This window comes from Tiliqua scincoides, chromosome 4 (assembly GCF_035046505.1).
Source record: "Tiliqua scincoides isolate rTilSci1 chromosome 4, rTilSci1.hap2, whole genome shotgun sequence".
NCBI lineage: Eukaryota > Metazoa > Chordata > Lepidosauria > Squamata > Scincidae > Tiliqua > Tiliqua scincoides.
Genome location: NC_089824.1, coordinates 30863805 through 30873050, shown reverse-complemented (window position 1 = coordinate 30873050; position 9246 = coordinate 30863805). Strand labels below are relative to the sequence as shown.

The window sequence follows — 9246 nt, the reverse complement described above, 5'->3', positions numbered from 1 at the left end:
TTCGCAGCACCTGATGAGGGCTGGAAGTGATGTCACTTAGAAGGAAGTTACACCATTAAGCAGGTAATGACCAGAAATAAGCACTTTTCCCCCCCACTTAGGAACTCCTGAGCTGCAATTGACAGGAGAGAAATACGCAAATGTTGATCATGTTTTCAAGATATGGGAAAGCCCAATCAACACATGGGTGGGCCTTTCAGCAGCTCCGCTTCTGCTGAGGTGTCACTTCACAGCTCAGCGGCTGAGAGGTACTCTGCAAAGTAAACTGGGCTGTCCCAGAGCATCTGTAGCTTCTCCCCTTCTCACCCATCTTGCCTCTTACCCATACTGTTCCTCACTTTCAATGCCTCCATCCATCTGTCCCTCCCAGCACCTCGAAAGAAGCAATGCTGCTTAAAGGGTGGCCTGCGTGATAACTGGGCTCTCCAAGTGCTGCCATTTCAGCACTGCCACTTCTGCCAGTGTGTCATTTCACAGCTTAGCAGCTGATGGTGATGCTGGCAAAGCTCAACTATCATGCAGGCTAAAGAAAGAGCCTGGGCCTCATGTCCGACACCCTTGATCTAAAGCAGGGGTGCCCAAACCCCGGCCCACAGGCCATTTGCAGCCCTCAGGGACCCCCAACCCAGACATGGGGAGCCCCCAGTCTCCAATGAGCCTCTGGCTCTCCAGAGACTTCCTGGAACCCATGCTGGCCTGATGCAACTGTTCTCAGTGTGAGGGTGACTGTTCAACCTCTTGCATGAGCTGTGGGCTCCCTCCACTGCTTGCTGTTTCACATCTGCGAAGCAGCAGCAGTGAAGGAAAGGCCGGCTTTGCTTTGTGCAGGGCCTTGAGCTATTGCGAGACCTTCATTCATTGATAAAAGTTCCATCTTTAATGTATTCGTTTATGTATGTTTATTCAAATTTTAAATGTAAATTCTTTTTTTCCCAGCTTCCAACACTGTATCAGAGAGATGATATGGCCCTCCTGCCAAAAAGTTTGGATACCCCTGATCTAAAAGATCAGCCTCTTAAGAAATTAACAGTTCCAATATACGGGTATAGAACTAAATAAATTAGTGCATAAGATGTTGGAGCACATCTCTCTATCCCCAGAATTTAGTCACAATCTTGAAAGGATCAAAGCAATGCTTTAGCATAAATACAGAAATTCCCATCATGTAACAAGTGAAATTACACCTAATTGTTATTACTAGCATTAATACTATTCTTAATTCTTCACAGAAACGGAGACCTTAAAACACCCCGATCCGTACATTCAAAAATGCTTACAATGAATGGCAATAAGCAGCAGTGTGGCGTGAATGGTTACCAAGCAACCAAATAAGTGAAATAAAAGTCTCTAAAATAGCATATGACCTCTATTTAAAAGATAAAGCCGTAAGTACATTTTTTTAAAAAATCAAAAAACATTGATTTTAAATTGTGTCTGCTATAATCTAGGTCCATATTTCTACAAACGATAGTTAACAGCAACTTGTAAACATGATGCACATCTGAAAGCAAAAATGAAACACTCCCCACTCTCCCTACCCTTATTGTAATATGTGGTTGGCAACCTTCAGTCTCAAAAGACTATGGTATAAGCCTACAGCACCAGGTATTCCCAGGCGGTCTCCCAACCAAGTACTAACCAGGCCTGACCCTGCTTAGCTTCTGAGATCAGACAAGATCAGGTATGTGCCAACCTGAATGTAACTTCAGGCTAAGAGCAAACACAAGAGCCCTATTCAGACATTGCAGATATAGGCATAGACATCAAAGTGGAATCAAATTAATAATGAGAGGCCTTGCCCTGACTGGACCTCCACACACTTATTGTTGCTTTGGAGACAGAACCTGCATTCCTTCAAATTGTATGCTCTGTTCTTATGCAAAATGCAAGGCACTGCCCTCAGCCTACACATATGGGCTTCTCTTAAAAGAATTATCAATGCATGCAAGTCAGGGAGGAGGTCATCAGATGTAATCCTGCTGCCCCCTCTGCATGCATTTATTGCACTGGTGCTCAGAACATCCGAATGGGGCTATGTTTGTTCAGAGTAACCCAATTATAAAGATGTGTTACATTAACAATTCCCAAGCGACACCGAACTGAAAGCAACTGGCCAGGTTTAAACGCAGTAGCAAGTGATGGGGAAACTATGGTCTCGTTTTTCTAGCGCAAGTTTATACAACTCATGCGCTTCTTCCTTCACTTGAAACACAAGATGAAGAAAGGCACTAAAATGCTTCCATTCCTGGTTGAAAGCAATCCAAAATTTGCCACTGTATCCAAACTCAGTTTGTTCTAATCATATTTTGGGATCAAACTGAGATATCAAGCCAGGGTGACTGGCTTGTTCATAAACTGAAGTTGGAACAAATCATGACTTAACCTGTTGGATACAATGACAAGTTTGTTTTTTTAGAAGTTTAAATCCAGGAACAGAAGCAACAAATCTCCTTCCCTCCTGTGCAAAGAGAAGGGGCCCAATGTTTAGGCTAGTAACACCAAATAATGGTTTAATTATTGTCTAGTATTATGCCTGAATCAGACTGCTGCGTCAGGTTTTAACCGTGCAGTACATTAAAAAAAGGCCACACAGAGCATGGTTACAGGAACCTGACTTTGCATGCATCCATTCCTACGCCAGGACAAAAGCAAAGGCGCACAGCTTTTAAACCTGAGTCAATGCCAAAATACTTATCAACCTATATAAGATTGTGTTCCGGCTTTATAAACTCTAACAGAGTCCTGCAAAGTGTATTGGAAGAGCTGAGCTGCCTTGAGCAAGCCCTGACCTTTCAGACAGTTTCAAATAAAACGGACAGAGGGAGATATAAACCTCAGAACAGTTAAGGAAAATAGGATGCCCATACCGAGAAGAGATAATAATTGGTAATACAGTATAATAAATTCAGCATGATGTTGGGCCAGGTGTGGAAAAGTGGATTTAATTTATTTTAAAACAGAAAAGTATACAAAAAAAATTAGCTTACCAAAAACTAGAATTAATATGCCATTACTTATCAAGCAATAAGATATGGGTTCTTACCTCCAAGCCTCTCTTTGGTTCATGACAGAACATCAAAGAAAAGCAAGGAGTGTTTTAAGAGCAGTGGTTTATCATGGATCACATCAGGCCTGGAAGTATAGACTAAAAGTGCTTGAGGCAACATCTTTGTTGAAGCTAAACAGATTTGAGCCTGGTCAGTACCAGCAAAGGAGATAATCTGGGCACTCTGTATGTGCTAAATTGAGTTCCATAATGGGGGGGAAAATGCAGGATCTAAATGCATTTCTTCAAATATGCTTTCCTTGGGGGAACAGCTGCCCTTATCTAATTGGAGTAAAGAAACTGAGTGTATAGGACAGCTCTTTTTTCCCCCTCCTTGGAAAACCCTTGGAACAATGTTGCTACAGTAGTGCAACTGGAGAGGGGTGTGCACAAAGGTTCATTGAGCATGACAACTTTATACTGTGTAGGCCATGTCTATGTTGTATGTGATTGCACCAGAATCCAGTTTGCTTGGCACAACCTACGCTGCAGTACCCAAAGAGCTGTCCTACACAGCAAGTAATTTAATTTACATGTTGCAGAATGGATAAATGTGGGAATGCAGAATGGATAGGTGTGGGGATATACCAAGTCTAATTTTTTAAAAACTGCATGCTGCAGACAGATGAGTACTGATAAACCATGCAATTCAATATTCCTGTCAGAATACTGTCCCTATGTTGTTTTTGAGGGTTCAGATGTTTTGTATTTTGGCGTTTATGCATTTAAACTTTAATCTAGTGTTAAAATAAAGTCATAGACGAGCAGATCATCTGTATCCCTTTCAAAGAGAAGTTTTTTTGTGTTTTTGTGTTTTTGTAAGCTCCTACCAACATCACCATCAAGGTCCTGAAATAAATATTTCTTCAAGGTGGTGCCTGCTGCTCAACTATTCAAAAAAAGCATGTATGAAAGTCTGCATTCAAAAAACGACACTACTGAGTATGTTTGACAGTAATTCAGCTACTGGCCAGGCCAGGAACCAGCTTAACTACATGGGAAATTTGAGCCCACAGCCAAGAAGATCACAGATGAAGGCCAAGAGTCAGCAAAGCATTTCCACAGTTAGAGCCTCCTCCACGCCAACCTTCAAAAATGAATGCCAACAATGGCCACAGTTCATTCTACCAGCATGGCATGCAAGACCACAATGCTGGTGTGGATACAGAAAATACTGTGAGCAACACAAAGCTCACTGTCTGTTAACATGCTCTAAAAAAAAAAGATAACACACATTGAAGACTCTCCACCTTTAATTAAAAGAGTTTTAAATGAGGGAAGGCTGTAATAAGCTCTCATTAGGATAAATCAGCACTCAGCTGCCAATTGAAAAGTACATTTAAATATGTCAGGTTCCCCTCCCCCTTTCACCAACCTAACTTCTTTAATACAAATTGACATGCACATAACTGCATATATAACCCACTCATTTGTACATTTACTCAGAATTCAGACTCATTTGGTTAAATCCTACACATGCCTACTCAGAAATAAGCCCTATTCAACTCAATAGGACTTACTCCCATATAAGTGTGTATAGCAGCCATTTTCAACCATTGTGCCGTGGCACACTGGTGTGCCGTGACTATTCTGCAGGTGTGCCGCAGAAGTTTGGGGGATGGTCATATATTAGTAGAGCCAATGGGGATGTGAGCCCCCCACCAGCAGCATGGTATGCCTGGTCAACTGTCAAGAAACTGATGGTGTGCCTTGACAATTTTAGTGCCTTGTCAGTGTGCCACAAGTTGAAAAAGATCAAAAATGGCTGGTGTATAGGATTGCAGACTTACTTCCAGTGTCAACTATATTTAACGTATTTTGCAAAGACTGTTCCACTGAAAACTAGAATTCACTTTCCAATAAATGTTTAAAGATCATGATGTTAGACAAACACAGAGAAGTAAAAAAGGCAGAAATGGCAGACTACTAATTGTGAAGGCTGTTAGCAGGGAAAAATCAAAGAGGTTTACAGCAGCTGTTTGCCATGGGCAAAGAATATTCTACATTTTTTGACAGTGTCTCTCAGAAGTTTTGAATCCTCTGTGTTTTATTCCATAATAAGTAATTAAACTGCCATGCTTATTAAAAGGGAATGTTTAAACTCACTGAAAAAAAAAATGCTTATAGCAAAGTAGGGCTTCTTTCAAAAAATCTCCTCAGCTTGCTCTGAAGTAAGAATTTGTAGACAAGAACTACAGAAACAGCATTTGAAAAGTAAAACAAACATGTTAATAATGTTTTATCAGATGGGGTCCCCTTTATTACCAAAATGAGATCCTTCCTCTTAGTTGTGTTTTACGCCCAACTGGTTCCAATCCAATTGGTGTTTTAGGCAATACTGACTTCTAGAGGTCAATACCAGCACAAGTGATTACAATGATAGCAGCACAGATTCATGAGCTTCAAGAAAAATTCTCTATTTTAACATAGTCAAGATTTCATACGAAATATTGTCTATAGCAAAGATCTCAAACTTGCAAAACAGGATAGAAATTACCACCAGGAAAATATTAAAACTACCTACAGCAGTGGTTCCCAAACTTTTTAGCACTGGGACCCACTTTTTAAAATGACACTCTGGCAGAACCCACCTATGTTTACCAGACTTTTAAAAAGGAGATCTAGAAAGAAATATTTATTTATATGTAATAACAACCAGAAAAAAAAGATTCTTGAACATTTATCTCCCTATATTTTGTATAAAGAATCTATAAAGATTCTCAAACATTTATCTTCCCATGCTTGCAAACTTCAGGAGCCAAGTTCTTTGAAGGGTAATTAGCAGCTACAATATGATTTTTGAATAGCCTCAGGTCTTGAGGCAATCAGTTATCCTTCCATCACCCTTTGGTTACCCACCAAAAATCAAGCCGTGATCCACCGGTGGGTCGCAACTCACAGTCCAGAAACCAATGAACTACAGTAATTGTTTCTTTAGCACACAAATGAACAATAATCAAATAATATTAATAAAGTGGTAGATCATATGGCAGGTTGGCTAGTGACATTTGCAGACTTGATATACTGCACATTTGTGTATACCGAGCTTATTTATTTGTGGAATAAAATGACTTTATGTATTTAAAACTTAAGAAATGACCCTAGACATGGAGAAATGAGTACACTTGCTTCTAAGTTCTCTTCACGAAAGAACGACTTACAGCCCAATCCTAACAAGGGCCAGTGTCATCGAAATGCACATTCTGCTGGTGCCCACTCTTGGAAAAGCACTGTAAAGCACTTTGCGACATCATGAGGCCCAGGTGCGCCGGTGGGGAGGCCGGAGCCTTCCCACAGATACTGGGGGCCATTAGGAGGTCCGCTGGAGTAAGTCCAGCACAGGGATGGGAGAGGGAGCAAGCAGATCTGGTCAGGGAGGGGGTGGGATCAGCCGCGATAGGATGTACCATATCCAAACCCCCTTCCCAAACCTGATCCACCTGCAGGGATTAAAGCAGACTTGCATCAGCAAAATCACAGTGACCTACTGCAGCTGCTGGGGCTTACCCAGTCAGTGGACAAATGTTCCTTTACCCTGGGGAGACCTCCAACAGCCCAAAATCCCCCACAGAATGCAGAGTAGCCCATGCCGGTGCTGCTGCATCACTGCAACTGGTTCCAGTTTACAATGGATTGGGCTGCAAGAATTACAAGCAAGGTATTTTGGACTACTGCAACTACACACTACAGAACAAGAAATATTGTTCTGTACTTGAAATACTATCCAAGTTATCACAGGCATTCACATTGCTGTAATTAAGGCCATATTTCAAGCATCTTAACAGCAAAATTCATATTCTTCAAATATGACAACCGTTTTCTACAACAAAGAATGGCCAACTGCTATCAGACCCACAGGTTGCTCCCTATGCACCAGCTCCCATGACAAGGACAAACATGGGGCAGAATTGGATTGCCTTCTTTTCACCAGCATCAATGATGGAAGTGCCAGAGTTTCTTCTTCTACCTTCATGTTATCCATTACTCCAAAAATGACACAAGAACTGCCAGGTTGATGGAAAAGGAAAGGCCAAGGAGAAGGTACTTCCACCCACACTAAGCCTGGCTGGAAGACAAACAAGAGAGACTTCCACCTTTTGATATCCTTCCAAGTCCAACAATGAAGTTGCTGTCGGAGAATGGATCTTGGTGTCAAATAGTTTGACCATGGAAGATACAGCCTCCCCCCCCCCCACTTCGTTTACCATCTTGGGACTTAGTTCATCACAAGAACGTTTACAAAACTTCATGTTACAATGAATTTTAACTACTTTTTAAATTGCCATAGGTCTATTGATCTTTGCCACAACAAATTTTAAAAAACTACTTCTCTGGAATCTCAACCTATTGTGTAAAATTGAATTTCAAGCCAAACCAGCTAGAGACAGATCCAATGGGAAAACATATCCCAATGGAACAGATAAGAGAGATGACTTGCCCTTTATCAGTGGTTAAGGATCCATTCAACCAACAAGATCAGGCTATTCAAGAGTAAGAAATGAACACAAAGTTCCCAAGTCAGAAACCTGTATGCTCCATGATGCACACATTACGCAGATACACATATACAGAACCTCCATGAAATAAACAGAGCAACATTCACAGGATGTTACTTCCTAGACAGTTATAAGAGATCATTAAATGATGAACAGTCTTGGTTACAAAGTTCTGATCTTCCACAGAGCTTATGAGCTCCACTGAACAGATTCATACTGGCCACTCTACATTCTTCCCGTAAGGAAAACAGTACAGACCAGTATGATTCCATGCTGCAGAGATGATCATGCCCTTATTCTTGAGAAATGCTTCCTTAGTGGGTCTCAACAATTACTTGATGCAACTGAAGATCAGTATTTTAAGAAGTCTCATCTCGATGAATTTGAATCCATAATATCAACAAGATCTCTTTTCAACAAGAAATGTACAGAAGCATGGTGTACATGTACAACAGATCTGAGCTCCATTCACACTAAACTACTAATATACTGTACTTTGAATACATCTCCGGCTTACTAAATTAAAAAAAACAAAACAACCAGGGATAGGAGCCAAAGAATATAAAGCATTTCCAGATAAGGTAAGGAAAATACAAGTTCTGAAATATTTGGTTAACACAATGGTTGTTCTTCAGTCTTCAGTCTTGAAAGACTATGGTATAAGCCTACAGCACCCGGTATTCCCAGGCAGTCTCCCATCCAAGTACTAACCAGGCCTGACCCTGCTTAGCTTCCAAGATCAGACGAGATTGGGCATGTGCAGGGTAACAGTTGCTGTTAGTTAACACAATATAGGTTTGCAAAAGCCCATATCAAACTATAAAATGTGTAACAGGTGCCACAAGTATGTCCTTTTAGTTTACAAAAAAGACACTGCAAAAGTGGTCACAACAGCAATATAAAGAATTCACACCAAATAATAGCCTCAGCTAGATTAAATGCTGTTTTTTAAAACTACTGACAAAGTATGTTCAGCCACCATAAATCCAACTCAGTGAATTCTGGTGTACAGCAGCCCCCTCATTTTTTGTATTTATTTAAATTGCTCCTGGAACAGAATTTGCTGCACTCAAGCAGGGATGGGATCCTAGTGATTTATTGTCTTGTGTAAGTGTTTTATGGGTCTGAGGCTGACACAGAGAAATGCATGCCACCATGCCACAGTGCTGCTGCCAAGTCTTTAGCCTCACGTTTCCTCTGCATTGTGGCCACGGCAGCTCCATTTTACAACAAATGGCACTTGAAAAGCTCTCAGCCTTACTCAAAGATAAATGGAAATTAATTTTCCTTCAGACTGCTAGCAGCAAACGTGCTGATTTTCCAGGAGGCTGAAGGAGATAAGGTGGCACACCACCATTTGCGGCAAGAGAGCACCCAGGACATTATTCCAAGTCTGGAAAAAAATCCCAGCCAACTGGTTCCACGGCAGCCAAATGTTTTATTGGCAGTATCTAGGAATCCGGAATCTTTTTTAAGGTTGGCATTATTCTACCTTAGATTTGGCCAGGGTTCAAAAAAAATACAGTAAAAGTGCAGCATATGAGTGCTCAATTTCACTTACATATATAGTAATTAAAGGGTCTAGAACTGCCAATGGGACACATCTTATCACATTTACTAAAAAACACTATCCTGAAGCACACCAACCACCTTTTCTCCAACTCATATTCATTGATTTGCTTTACTCTGCACTCCATTTAAGAT

At 40.9% G+C, this 9246-nt stretch overlaps 1 pseudogene; it reads right to left on the bottom strand.

The window, feature by feature from the left end:
• Positions 1–8204: 8204 nt before the first annotated feature.
• On the bottom strand, positions 8205–8324 carry LOC136650383 (5S ribosomal RNA; annotated as a pseudogene).
• Between the last annotated feature and the right edge of the window lie 922 nt (positions 8325–9246).